This window comes from Protopterus annectens, chromosome 4.part0 (assembly GCF_019279795.1).
Source record: "Protopterus annectens isolate FY-2018-M chromosome 4.part0, PAN1.0, whole genome shotgun sequence".
NCBI classification, from domain to species: Eukaryota; Metazoa; Chordata; order Ceratodontiformes; family Protopteridae; genus Protopterus; species Protopterus annectens.
The window spans coordinates 1766168045-1766182578 of record NC_056733.1 but is presented as its reverse complement, the minus strand read 5'-3'; positions in this window follow the sequence as shown (position 1 = coordinate 1766182578).

The window sequence follows — 14534 nt, the reverse complement described above, 5'->3', positions numbered from 1 at the left end:
GGAGGGATGCAGTGTATATTGGGAAAAAGATGCTAAGGATGAAGCTGCAAGGTAACAGGAAAAGAGGGAGGCCTAAGATAAGGTTTATGGATGTGGTGAGAGAGGACATGCAGGTGGTTGGTGTGACAGAGCAAGATGCAGAGGACAGGAAGAAATGGAAACAGTTGATCTGCTGTGGCAACCCCTAATGGGAGCAGCCAAAAGAAGAAGAAGAAGAAGACTCACTATTAGACAAGTTCCAACCAGCTTAGCTTGCCTAGTTAGGAGAGTCACAAGAAAAACAGCTAAGGGATGCAAGGAAAATTTTTTGGGGGTGGGGGAAATTAAATGACAAACATCCCTGGTAGAGGGCGTGCCAATTTCAAGAAACTTTACATTTAGAAATAAAAGAAGATAGCAGAAGAATGTCCATGATAAACAACCTACACTTCTCAACTTGATTGGTCTGTTGTTTCAATAGTTAAATTCTAGGCCCTGTTTGCACATATGTAGGGAGGCTTCAGCTAAATGCAGAGCAGAAATGTAATGCACTGGTTGTGAAGGGAAATGGCGAGCACACAATGCTAAGGGACGTGGCAGCTTCTCGTACCTGAAGCAATTAGTTAAATCTGACCACAAATCCGTCACCTCCAAGGTGGCACTAACACCAGAACTCACAAAGGGCAAAAACAGACCAAAAAACTTCACAAAGGCAAACTATACCCTCCTAGGTGAATGTGTAAATGCATTCCAAGCCCCACTCCCAGCTGGTAGTGGTAACTACACTAAAGCCCTGTACAATCACTTGCATACGTGTATAGACTCGGCTGTACTAGAAAGAATCAAACCCAGAGCCCCAAGTAAAAACAACCTGCCATGGTGGACATCCAGCATCAACAGACTTTACAGTAAATGCAAAAGGTTGCTGTCCAAGAAAACAAAGGTGAGGTTCCAACAATGGAAAAGCACCCTCCTCAGCCATAACAGGCAAGTAAGACAACTGGCCAAATCCTCTAAGGGCTTCTTTGAGAAAAACTTAACAAGCACATCCAAGGATTACCATAAAGCCTTTTACAGCTACATACATGGCCTAAAAGGTAGGACCCAAGCATGTGCAGAACTAGTGACCAATGGTATCCCGCACACACTGACCTCACAGAGATAGAAAACCTGCCAACAGATAGGTTTGGTGAAACTTTCACTCCCTTATCCCCTCCAAACTTATTACATACCCTTCCCCAAACTAACCCCTCACCCTACATATCTGAAGAGCAGGTCATCAAAGCCTTGTCCAAGGAGAAAAAAAACAGCCTCTATGGGACCAGACAGTATCCCAGGCTGTCTTCTAAACAGGCTAAAACATGAACTAGTATCACCATTCAGTACCCTTTTCAATCATAGCCTAGCCACAGACTTTGTTGCTGCAGAATGGAGAACAGCAAAATGTATTCTCCTCCACAAAGGCTAGCAACAGACCTGGGGAATTACAAACCAATAAGCCTGACCAGTCTCATCTGTAAGGCCATGGAACGTATTATTATGGACCTCATAAATAAAGACATAGGTGACCTCCAAACCCTGGATCCTACCCAATTCGTCTTCATCAAGTGCAGATCCTGCCTATTAAGTCTGGTGGATTTCTTTGAAAATGTGACCAAAGCCATTGACAAGGGCAAATCTGTGCACACAGCATACCTCGGCTTGGCAAAGGCTTTCAACACAATCCCACATTCAGGCATTACCGATAAATTTATCAAACTGAATATAAACCCATTCATTGTAAGATGGGTTGCCAACTGGCTCACAAGTCAGACACACACTATCAAAGTGGGTGACTCCACATCAACCAGGAGACCTGTTACCAGCGGGATGCCACAGAGATTAGTGCTGGGCTCCCTACTGTTTGGTATATACTTTTCAGAAGTTCAGGTCAAAACTAAGGGATTGCGGCTGGCCAAGTCTGCAGATGACTGCAAACTGGGTGCAATTCTGGAATCCCCAAATGATGTCAGTATACTCCAGGAGGGTCTTAAGCAGACCACTGAGTGGTGTCTTAGTTATGATCTTAAACTGAATGCAAAGAAATACATCATCATTCCCTTCGGCACAATGTCCCTTCACACTATCAAATCAACAATACCCTAAGTACCCACAAATTGGTAAGGGACCTGGGATCACAAGTTGACTGCAACCTTAACTTTGGCCATCATGTGTCTCCTGTAGTAAGGAGGGCTTGCTGTGTAATACACTTCATTAGTAAAGGCATCACCTCAAGAGCAAAAGAAGTTATAACTCCTAAATACTCGGCACTAATCCGGCCCATAATTGAGTATAAAGCCCCGTTCGGCATGTACTGTACAAAACGCCTGCAGACCTCAGAGATTTCTAACAAAAAAAGATCAAGGAACTTCAGCACATGCTTTACACAGACTGACTAAAGTCCCTATCACTATACTCTGCATCATATAGACTTCTTAGGGGAGATTTATGCTTGACCTACACAGCAATCTCAGACCCAAACCTAATGAACTTGCTGCATATCCGTAAATCAAATGGGACTAGGGCTACCCATTCCAGGGACCTAAATATGGTCTGAAACTTAAATAGGATGTGCTGGTGGGACAGATTTATCTCCCAGCGACTGCTACATCTTTGGAATGGGCTATCAATTCATGTGAAACAGAGCACCTCTATGACACTGTTCAAGAGGAACCTGGACGAGTGGATGGGTCACCATAAATTCTTACTGGGGATAGTGCCCACAACCCTCCTGGACATGGGCAGTCATTACTAAATGCAATCTTGGATACTGACTGCATTTCTATGGTATTACATTGGGATGAAACAGCTGGGCTTGAAATGAACTCCTGGTTGATAGCCTAGTAATTTCCTATGATCCTGTGATAAAAATAGCATATCACTAGCAGTAACTTTTCTGAATGTCAACCTGTGTTTTCTTAAAAAGTATTTCTTACAACAGTGCTATATTTTCAAAGATATTTATTCCATCAATTCTATTTTGTAATGCTTTCAAAAATATAGGGCCCTGATAACTGTAATGAATTATTACACCATGGCTTTGTATGGTGCATGTTATCTGTAATTCTGACCTTTTCTCCCCCTCCTACTGTATTGTTGCAGTTTTTCACCAATGCAGTGAACATTAAGCACTTACAAGTGCTAATTTTCTTGCTAAAGCAATGTGCTGCTTGGATGACTGATAGATTGCTCAGTTCCTTGCAGACAAGCTTTAAAGTCTCTGTTATTCTTCACCTTTGTTCAAACTACATACCTCAGTGACAAAAGAAGTAAACCATGGTATGCGAAGGAGGAGGAGGAGATGAGATCAAAGACAGGCAAATATGTTAAATCTGCCTGCTGGACTACTTAAATTCTAACAGTATGATGCGTGAATGAGGCTGGAAGGACCACAGCTCCAGACTGCATGGCATCAGTGTTTAGTACTGCTCTGTTTCTAGAAGTCAGTATGTTAGAGATTTTGCCTCTGACCCTGAAAGTTGTGGGTTTTAGCTACAGGCAGAGAATGAGGTATACCTAAAAGACATGAGACTGCTGTGTTCAAGACCATACACCGAATGAAGGGCTATGCAAAACTAGAAAGAGTGAATTTTTTTCTAAAAGGAGCTTAACTCCAAAGGTCATTATGGTCCTTCTATGGTAAAAATGGTGTCCATGAAATTAGGTAATATTGTAAGGGTGTTGTCGGGTGCTGGTCGCACTTGGAGCTAAGGCAGGAAGCTTACCTCATAAAATAATTTTTCTGCATGCATGTTAGTGTGTGTATTTAAATGTGTATGTATGCTGTTTAGTATATGTGCATGCATATCTGCATGTGTGTGTGTTTGCTTGTGTTTATGTACGTGTGTATGTTTGCTTGTGTTTATGTACGTGTGTATGTTTAAATTTGTATATATGATGTTTAGTATGTGTCCTTGCATGTGTATGTGTGTGTCTGTGTATGTATAAGTTTGTATTTATGCTGTTTATATATGTACATGCATAAGTGTGTGTGTGTGTGTGTGTGTGTGTGTGTGTGTGTGTGTGTGTGTGTGTGTGTGTGTGTGTGTGTGTGTGTGCGTGTGTGTATGTGTGTGTGTTCAAAATTCTGTGTTTGGAGCTTGTGAGTGTGATGGAATCTTCTCATAGAAACCTGTTTTGAAAATCTGGATACCAAGGAAATACACTAATTCTAAAATCTCACCGGTCTTTACATGTAGTACATGGAAGATAGGGGTTACTGGAATGATGTTGTATGCTATTTTCAGACAAGACATTAAAATGAATAAATCCCTTCTACCAGTCCTAGTGCTGTCCCATTGAGTGTCCAGATTAAAGAAAGTGAATCCATGCACAGAAAGAGAAGATTGCCCTTATGCATTGGCCATCAACTCCCTTCCCATAAAATAGCATAACAATGTGTATGCCATGGATGGAGAAGGATATTTAAGATAGCAGCCACTTCAAATTAAAAAAAAATAAAAAAACAAAAATAAAAAAACAGAATAACTAGTGGCCTTAAAACTTTGTTGATGAGCTCAGTCACAATAATTTCCAGAAATCATGAAACCCAGGTAGTGTTCCAAAGCAACAAGCCTTTATTCGTCACAGGCAAGCGATCCTCAGTAACAAAACAATCAGAAATATTCAGCCACTACCAATTCAGTCACTTCACTATTGATCTTAAGTACTATGTGTGTGTAAAAACTGCTTTAAGGTGAGGAAGCATGCTGAAAAAGTAGGATTATTTGATACTTTATTGTTTGAATTACTTTTGCAGCATTCTGTTACCATTTGCAATCAGACATCATCCCAAAATCTACTGACTTTGTTTCCTGTGTAGACATTATTCAGATTTACTCAAGAGGCATATACATTTTTTGGCTACCTTGCCTTTCCTTAATTACCAACTCTACTGAACCCTCTGACCTTCCCTAGACTTGTAGCTGGTTAGGAGATTGAGATGTCCTGGGGGACTTGTGATACTGATACTGATGGAATGTCCACTACCACTTTAAGTATAGGGCATGCAACAGAGTATCCTTCACTCCTGGAAGGGACTGACAAAACAGGCTTCCACCCATCCACCCTCAGGCAATGCCATGGGTTTGCTTCTCTGGTCTTCACCAGGAAACTCAAACAACATGAGTGTACCCTGAGTATCAGTGCCTCTTTCCTCCCACCAGGGTGGGCTCTCTGGTCTGTAAAATTCAGGTAGATTGGGCCATAGTCAAGGTTTTATCATGCTACTCTACCACCGCAGGCAGGCATCTGCTTTTAGGGGTACCCCAGATGTGCATTTTTACCAGTACTGTTATTGTCACAGAAGTTGTAAATGTAATGGAGTACGTGGTCTCCATTGTGCTCTGCTTCTGTACTGCTGTACCTTGTAATCATTCTTAAGAGAGTAGCCTTTTGGGTTCTCAGCTTTAAGAATGAGCTAGCACTCCACTAAAAAAAACTATATATATATATATATATATATATATACACACACACACACACACACACACACACACACACACACACACACACACACACACACACACACACACACACACACACACACTCTAACAAGGGCAGTTTTGTTATGTAACCCTTCTTAAGGTTTGATTTCTTTTCTCATGTTTGTTACATGTTCATCATGATGCCATCATAGCTTTGGTCAAATGAGACTCCTAATGCAAGGTAGTTGGGTAGACTGTAAGCAGTGCATAAAACACAGTGGCTGATTAGTGGCTGAGAGTAGCAATGGGCTACACATGTGGCAGACAGATTCTATAATAGTACAGTGATGCTGAAAGTAATCTGATGACCAACCCTAAATAAATAAATAAAATAAACGTGAACAAACAAAGGCAACTGATAATCATCCAGTCATGAGACAAGAAGGGATCTAGTTCAACACTAGCAGTCTAAGTGTTGAGTGCTGCATGCTGTTTAGCTACCCAGTGTATCACTTTCCCAAGTCAGCCATTAAGCTTAGCTAAGTAGTACTGCAAAGTGTCCAGTCTGTCAGTGCCAGAACCATCACATTCAAATGATGCTAGTTTCTGAGCAACACCAAGGGATGCAACTGAAAAAAGTATACAAAGGTGCAGTTAATGGCACGAAACATAAATTATGCGTGCTCACTGCTTGCCCACCAGCTTTAAAGTTTATATTAAATGACAGCTAATATACTCACTCTAAATTCTCATACTATCCCCTCAACTGGCAAGTATTTCTACCTTGAAATAAATAATACCATTGTTCACCCCAAGGTTATCTCGGCACATTCTTACATCACACTGGAGAATGCAGAGTCACCCAGCTTCCAGTTCTGGTAAGAGACTATGTACCTTTTTTTTTTCAGATATAAGTAAATCTGTCCTTATTGTAAAATGGCAACATGGATCCATAACCCTCTTTTATGAGTCTCTCTAAGATAAACTCTCATGTGCTTACCATTACTAGAGTTCAGCCTCTTGAAAAGTAATTTTTACCATTAAAAATGAAAAACAATATTTGCCATCTTTTCAGTAGCTATACAGTCCTAGTGTGGATGTGTTTTGTAGAGCATTTCACCAAAGGAAGATTCATTTTGTTAAACCTAGCTCACCAAAAGTTGTCTTTCAGATTGCTTTCAGAAAGTAGCAAAACTGTCACTTTCTTAAGGGGCAGGCTAGACCCCCCCCCCCATACTTCATATTCAAGGGTTATGTCTCCTGCTTTATATAATCCTTCTTTATATAATCAAATTATAATTTATAATTCAAATTTCAAATAATTGCTCCCTTCTTTATATAATCAAATTCAAGAATGTTCTACCTCATGGAAGAAAGGACATTTCTCTGAGGGCTACAACAGTTACCCAAACAAGTATTTGCTCATACATACAGTAAAGCTACATTTTCCATTGCTTTAAACAATGTAAAATATACTTTTCCTTTTGTTAGTAAAATGTATTAAATCAAAAAGACCTTTTTTGGGAAAAAGTCATTCAATGATGTGAGATTTGATGATTTTATGCTGACAAGGAGAACAAGAATCAGATAATATGATACTTTCCACTCTGAGCCCTGAGCTTGCAAAATGTTCATTTTTTCTCAAATGAGAAACATCTATTCTGCTTAGAAGTATTTTATATTTCTGATCATAAACTAATCTCACTGGAAATCCACATCCCGCCCCCACCCCAAACAAAAAAGACCATAGTGAAGAACTTCTCTAAAGCAAACTTCACACTACTCAAGACTGGTGTGGTATCCTTCAAGGCCCCTGAGTCAGAGGAAACCACAACCCAAGCTGCGGAAGCCCTTACAAATGCCTTCTATGAACACCTCCAGGACTGCATGGATCAGGCAATCCCAAATAAAACCAAGACTCTTTCCACAAAGGGCAAACGTCCAGTCTGGTGGACCCCAGCCATTAACAAACTTTACAATAAGAGGAGAAAGCTATTACATGATAGAACAAAATCCATAAAAGGGAAGTCACCCCTGATCATTATTAGTAAAAATTACGAGCACTCATAAAATCAACTAAGGCCAATTTTGAGAGAAAATTGCCATGGATTCAAAGGACAATCATAAGGCCTTTTCAGCTATGTTAGGAACCTGGGTGGAAACTCACAGATATGCTCAGAATTAGTCCAAAATGATACAAAAATCACTGAACCCACAGACATTGCCAACATACTGGCAGACAGGTTCAGTGCAAACTTCACCCCTCTCCCCTAAAGGAGAGATAACTATCCCAGCCGAAAGTGTAGCCTCCCGGACATCTCAAATGCGCAGGTGAAAGCTGCTCTCTCTAAAGCTAAAAACACAGCATCAATGGGACCGGATGGTGTCCCCGGCTGTGTGCTACACGAGCTAAATGAGGAATTAAACCCACACATAAGGCAGCTGTTTAATCTCAGCCTTACCACAGGATACGTGCCCAAGGAGTGGCGTACGGCAACTGTGGTCCCACTCCACAAAGGTGGCGCCTCACGGACCCTGGTAATTACCGCCCCATAAGCTTAACAAGTCTAGTCTGCAAAGCTATGGAGAGGATCATAATGGAGCTCATAAACAAAGATATAGGGGACTTGCAGACATTGGACCCGACCCAGTTTGGCTTTGTCAAGGGAAGATCATGCCTTTTGAACTTGGTCGACTTCTTCGAAATAGTCACCAAGGCCATTGATGAGGAAAGGCAGTCCATACAGCCTACCTTGACCTTGCAAAGGCTTTTGACACAATACCCCACTCGGGTATTGTAGAAAAACTTACCAGATTAAATGTAAACCCATATGTCACAAGATGGGTTGCAAACTGGCTTAAGGACAGAACCCACAGGGTTAGAGTTGCTGGCGCTGTGTCAGACTCCAAGCCGGTCACAAGTGGTGTCCCACAGGGCTCGGTCCTTGGCCCCTATTGTTTGGCATCTACTTCTCAGAAGTACAGGCCAACATGGGAGGACTTTGGCTGACAAAGTTTGCAGATGACTGCAAACTGGGCGCCATAGTGGAAAGTGCATCGGACACTGATATCCTTCAGAAGGGACTCACGGAAACAGATAGCTGGTGCCAGAGCCATGGCCTGAAGTTAAACGCCAAAAATGTATAGTCATACCCTTCGGGAAAAACAAGGTAACCCCAAGCTACCATATAGGTGGCAATCCACTAAGCACAGAAGAGGTTATCAGGGACCTGGGGACCCAGGTTGACAGTGGCCTTTCTTTTGACACTCACATTGCTAAAGTGGTTAGAAAGACCTTCTACATTGCCCACCTGATCATGAAGGGATTCACATCCAGATCTAGTGAGGTCATTGTTCCCCTGTACTCTTCACTTATCAGACCAATGATCGAGTACAATGCCCCATTCGGGATGTATCTCACCCGACATCTGCAGCAATTGGAGAGACCCCAAAAGTTCCTCACCAAAAGGATAAAGGGACTCCAAAATCTGTCATATGCTGCCAGATTGAAGAAACTCCAGCTCTATTCAGTCGCATACCGTCTGCTCAGAGGTGACATGTGCCTGACATACAAGGCCATGTCCAACCCGAATTAATGGACATGCTCCACCTCAAAAATCCAAATCCACCAAAACCACTAGAGCAAGCGACTTAAACCTTAGCACGGATATAAATAGGACGTGCTGGAGGGATAGATTTATCACTCAGAGACTCCCTATGCTGTGGAATAAAATCCCGGTCCATGTGAGGCAGAGCACCTCGCTGACTCTGTTCAAGAGAAATCTAGACCTGTGGATGGGAGATCGTAGGTTTACCCCGGGAATCATCTCTGGGTCACTGCTGGACAGAGGCACAACAAACTAATGGGCACAGTATTTTTTCATATAAGGGGTGGCGTAAGCCACAATAATTTGGGCTAGGCTTATAAATGCCTTAGGGCAGATAGCCTAGTATAAACCTATGAACCTATGAACCTATCTAAACAGAGGTGATTCTTAATATTTGTTTCAGTATTTCTTTCTGGCAACTTCTAGTTGCTTAGTGTTTATACTGTGTTATTGTGTGTTACATTATTTATTTATTTTTTATTTTATTATTTATTTATTTTATTTTATTTTACATTTGTTGACCGGGAAAGTCCGACTGGACACAGGCCCATTTTTAGCGGAGGCCCGGGGAGAAAAGCTCCAGTTAATACAATGCTACAATACATTTAAACATTTAGAAGGCATAATTAACATTTTGGTATAGAGGACAAACAATCAATAGCATTAAAATAAACCATTCAGCATTTCTTCACAGGCATTTAGATCAATACCATGTAATGGACTATTGTTTGTTAAGAATAAGTATTCAGAGGTTACAGGTTTCTAGTAAGCATAGGTATTCTGAGGTTAGAAACTTATAGGTGATCTTTGGTGGAAACCTTGTAACTCTGCAATATAGTGGCTTAGCCTGGGGAGTCGCATGTACATGGCCAGTTGTTATTATAGTGGGTTTTGAGTAATTTCTTAAATAGTGGAGCAGAGCTTGTAGAAGTTAAATGGATTGGGAGTGAGTTCCAGATTTTTGCTATAGTACAGCCAAAAAGAGCTTCACCTGCTTCATTCTTATATTTGATGACCTTTATGAGATTTTGGACTGTTGACCTTAAGGTTCGGGTGGTGGTGTAGGGCTGTATTAGATCCTGTAGAGCTGGAGTTTTGTCAGAGAGGTAGAACAGTCTGTGAGCTATAGAGAGTTGAGTAGTAAGAAGTAGTTGGGGCAACTCAAGCCAGCTGAGGTGTTTGAGGGAAAGGCAGTGATGGGATCTACTAGAGGCACCTGTAGCAAACTTGGCAATCTTGTTATAGCAGGATGCCATTCTGTTTAGTTCGCCTTGGCGAAGATTAGTCAGGATAGGGGAGGCACATAGTAGGGTGGATAATAGGTGTGTTCTAGCAATAGTGGCTTTGGTATAGTTGGTCATGAATTGCTTGTTCCGATACAGGAAACCAAGCTTTTTGTTCACTTTTTTGATTGTTTGGGCTATGTGTATGTCAAACGTTAGGTCGTTATCAATTACTACTCCTAGGAGTTTTGTGTCAGTTGTTGGGGTGATAGAGGTGCTATCTTTGGAGTTTATGCTGAAGTCATTGTTTAGTGCAGGAGCTCTACCAGGACTGAAGAGAAGTAGTTTTGTTTTTTTGGGGATTGAGTATAAGTTTAATGCCAGAAAACCATGATTCAATCAGAGTAAAGTTATGCTGTGTTATTGTTTGAAGCTCGCTTAAGGTTGGGGCGGCACATATGATAGTAGTTTCGTCTGCATATTGTACTATAGAGGCAAAGGGGGATGTGGTAGTTATCTGATTTGTAAATATGGAGAACAGTAAAGGACCAAGTATGGAGCCCTGAGGGACTCCTATGGATACTGGTAGAAGGGAGGAGAGCTGGTCCTGCCAAAGAACTGCTTGTTGGCGGCCTGATAAATAGCTGTTGAACCATGATATTGTGAGGGAGTTAATGTTAAAGGTAGATAGAGTTTTGAGAAGCAGGGTGTGGCTGACCATATCAAAGGCTTTAGATAAGTTTAAGAATATAGAGGAAACAAAAAGTCCGTTGTTTCTATGGGTATTGACTATGTTGGTATATGAGAGTAGAGCAGTGGTGGTACTATGGGAGGGTCAGAAGCCATGTTGAGATGTAGATATAAGGTTATTTTTTAGGAGGCATTGCATTAGTTGTGTATGCACTACTCTTTCCAGTATTTTTGATAAAGGAGATAAAATTGCAATTAGGTGGTAGTTGGTGAGCAAAAGGGAGTTTCCACCTTTGTGGAGTGGAATAATATGATATTTTCCACAGGTAAGGTACTTTGCATTCTGCTATGGATCTATTTATGAGGATAGACACAGGGTAGGATACAGTTTCAGCTGTTAGTTGAAGGAAATCAGCAGGAAGTTTGTCAGCAGCTAATGTGGTAGGTTTTATCTTCTTGTGGAGTTTAGTAATAAGTTGGGTAGGAGCTGGAGTTAAGGAAAAGTTAGAGGGAGTCTGTTGTTTGGGAGGGTTAGTTGGGATTGTAGATGGAGTAGGGCTGGTGGTGTTATTTAGGGTGTTAGATAGAGCTAGGACTGTTTCTGTAAAGAATTTGTTGAATTGTGTAGGGGTGTCCTCTTTGTTGGTTGGAAGTATAGGTGTGAAAGTGCCAGTTTTACCTGGATGCAGTAATTTTCTTATTGAGGCCCAGAATTTCTGGGGGTTATGAGCATTTTTCTCTTGTAAGATTTTGTAGTAATTGATTTTATCGAGTCGTATAAGTTGTTTGGACTTGTTCCTTAGTGCTAAGTAGTTTTGTTTTGAGGTAGAGGTTTTAAGTTTATGATATTGAGCCCAGGCTCTGTCTCTGACCTTTATTATGGTTTTAGTTTCTTTTGTTAACCAAGGGGCATAGTTTGTCTTAACTCTGATGGTTCGGGCTGGTGCGTGATGGTTTAGGAATGAGAGAAAGGTTGTATTAAAGTAATCTACTGCTTCATCTAGCGGTGGGTATTTTAGGGGAGTCCAGTTACAGTATTTTAGTTCATTGTTTAGGTCCTTGGCTTGGAAGTTTGTTTTATTGTAGACAATTCTAAGGATGGGTTGTTTACTATGGTGGGATTTATGTCTAATAAGGTAGGCTGGTTGGTGATCGCTCAAGTTGTCTGGTAGGCAGCCTGATTGGTGTGCTAAGGTGGGGTCAGACAGAAGTATCCAATCTAAGATGGATTGACATTTGGATTTCTTATCAACTCTTGTGGGGTTATCTATGATTTGGGTGAAACCATGAAGATTAATATGTGTAGAGGGATTAAATTTGATACAGTTAGACCAGTCAATGTTAAAGTATCCTAAGAGAATGGTCTCTTGTGGATGGGAGGTAGACATCCAGTGTAGCAGGTTTTCCATAGTGGCAATGTTATTTCCTGGTGGGATGAAGGCACCTGCTATGACTATATGTTTGGTAGAGTTTAATTTTAATTTAGCAAGAATGAGTTTTATATCAATTACTTCCTGAGAGTTGTAGCTAATCTGTTCCACTGTAAGATGATTTTTGTACAGTATGGCTACTCCTCCTCCTTTTTTCCCTATCCTGTCTTTTCACATAATATTATAACCAGGGGGAGTAATCTCGTTATCATGGTGTTCTGGTCTCAGCCAAGTTTCAGTTAGTATGGCTAAGTCTGGTTTATATAAAGTCAATAGGGCATGGAGGTCCTGAACTTTGTTAAGTATACTTCGTATATTAATGTTTAAGAGAAGTAGAGAGGAGGTTGCCCTTCTATAAAGTGGGTTAGTTTGGTTAAGATTTGTATGGATTGAAGAGTTGGGTCCTGGGTTAGGGTGTATGTCTCCACAACAAGTTAGTTTTTGAGTTAGATATAGGTAGAATTTAAGAAGTTTCTGTGGTATTTTCACTTGTTTTTGGGATAAGTAGGGGTTTATTTTGCTTGATGGTTTATTATTTATGTAGGGATAGCGATGGTTTGATGAAAGGTCACATGGAGATATTGGGGAATGAATTAGTTTTAGTGAATTTGGTATGGTATCTGTTTGCCACTGGGTTGGTTTGGTGAGATGAAGTTGTGTGCGGTAGGATGTGAGGATAGAAAAACGGAGGAGAACAAAAATAGTCGTGTAATATGCTAAGTGTAGGTGAGGGAAAGGCATTTTATTTATTTCCTATCCTCTTCCTTATGCTACCTGTTGTAGTAGGGAAAGGTGAATGAGAGTAGGGACTGTAAAGCTAATAAACATTAATATGCAAGACAACAGATTATCGTAATTCGGACATTTACTAACATTTTGGGTGCAGTTATTCTACAAATCATTATTTCAGCCTGTAGTTTTAATGCATTTTATTTAAATGTTTAATACCCATACTTTTTGTGCAATATTTAGCTGTAAACACTTAAATAAATGTTGCATTAATGAGTGGACCCAGGAAACTAAATTTCACTATTTGACCCATTTCAATCATACCCCAAAAAAGAAATTCAAAACTAGTAATGAGTCTGTTGGAGTGGGACTAACACACTCTACTACTGGAAGCAAACACAATATAGTGAACAATAATGCTTATACCTGTAGAATATAGTGGCTCAAGGCTTTAAGAGTGGATGTAGCAACCAATAAGCAGACGCATGCCACATTCTGCAGTAATGATTTGATTCTGAATAGTGGACACCATGCTTTTGTAATGTCTCTTTTCTTAGCCATTCTGTTACACTTTTTAGATGCATTTTATAACATTAGGTGATGCTTGTGTTCTGGAATTCTACTACAGCTGCTACTTAATTATTAAGAAAAGTGATTGGAGAACCTTTGCAGATGTTACCATTGCTATGTAATAATAAAAAAAGATACGTGTCTTTTGAAGCATTGTAAGTACACTGATGAGAGTTTGACATTCACAAAATATAGAAACATATCTGCAGAAAATGTCAGAGGATTTAAATTAACTATTTGCAAATAGGCTTAAAGTCGTGTGGCACATGGCAGTGATGGCTAAACACTTCTTTATCTCATGGCCCAGTACAAGCAGATTATGTGATTCTACCCCCAAACCAGACTTTTTACATCATTTCTAAAATTACTTTATAGGATGGAACTAAACATTATACTACAAAAGTCCACAATATAAACATGAATGCTCTGAAAATTCAACCTTAAATTGTTGAGAACTGCCAATCAGACTTATTGTTTTGTATTTAGCCTGCAAGTATTTTCTTGTACATTTGTCAGTTTTCAAAGTTTTGACTCCAGATTTTCAACATGCCATCAGTTGATACCTACCTCCTTGGATGTTCAGTGTGCAGTCATGTCCTCAGATGGTGACTTAAGACATCAGTAAACATCATAATGTGGGTGACAAAGATAGCATTCTGAAAATCAGAGCCATATTTTATACTTTGGAATTTTTAGCATGCCATCTTAAAGGGAGTCCTATAACTCCCTGGGGTTAACTAACATTTGCTAGCTGGATCCAAAAATGTACAAAGAACAATTGAACAGAGTTTAAAATTCTGTACAGAGGTCAGATTGATGCCTACACTACTATCGCATTTT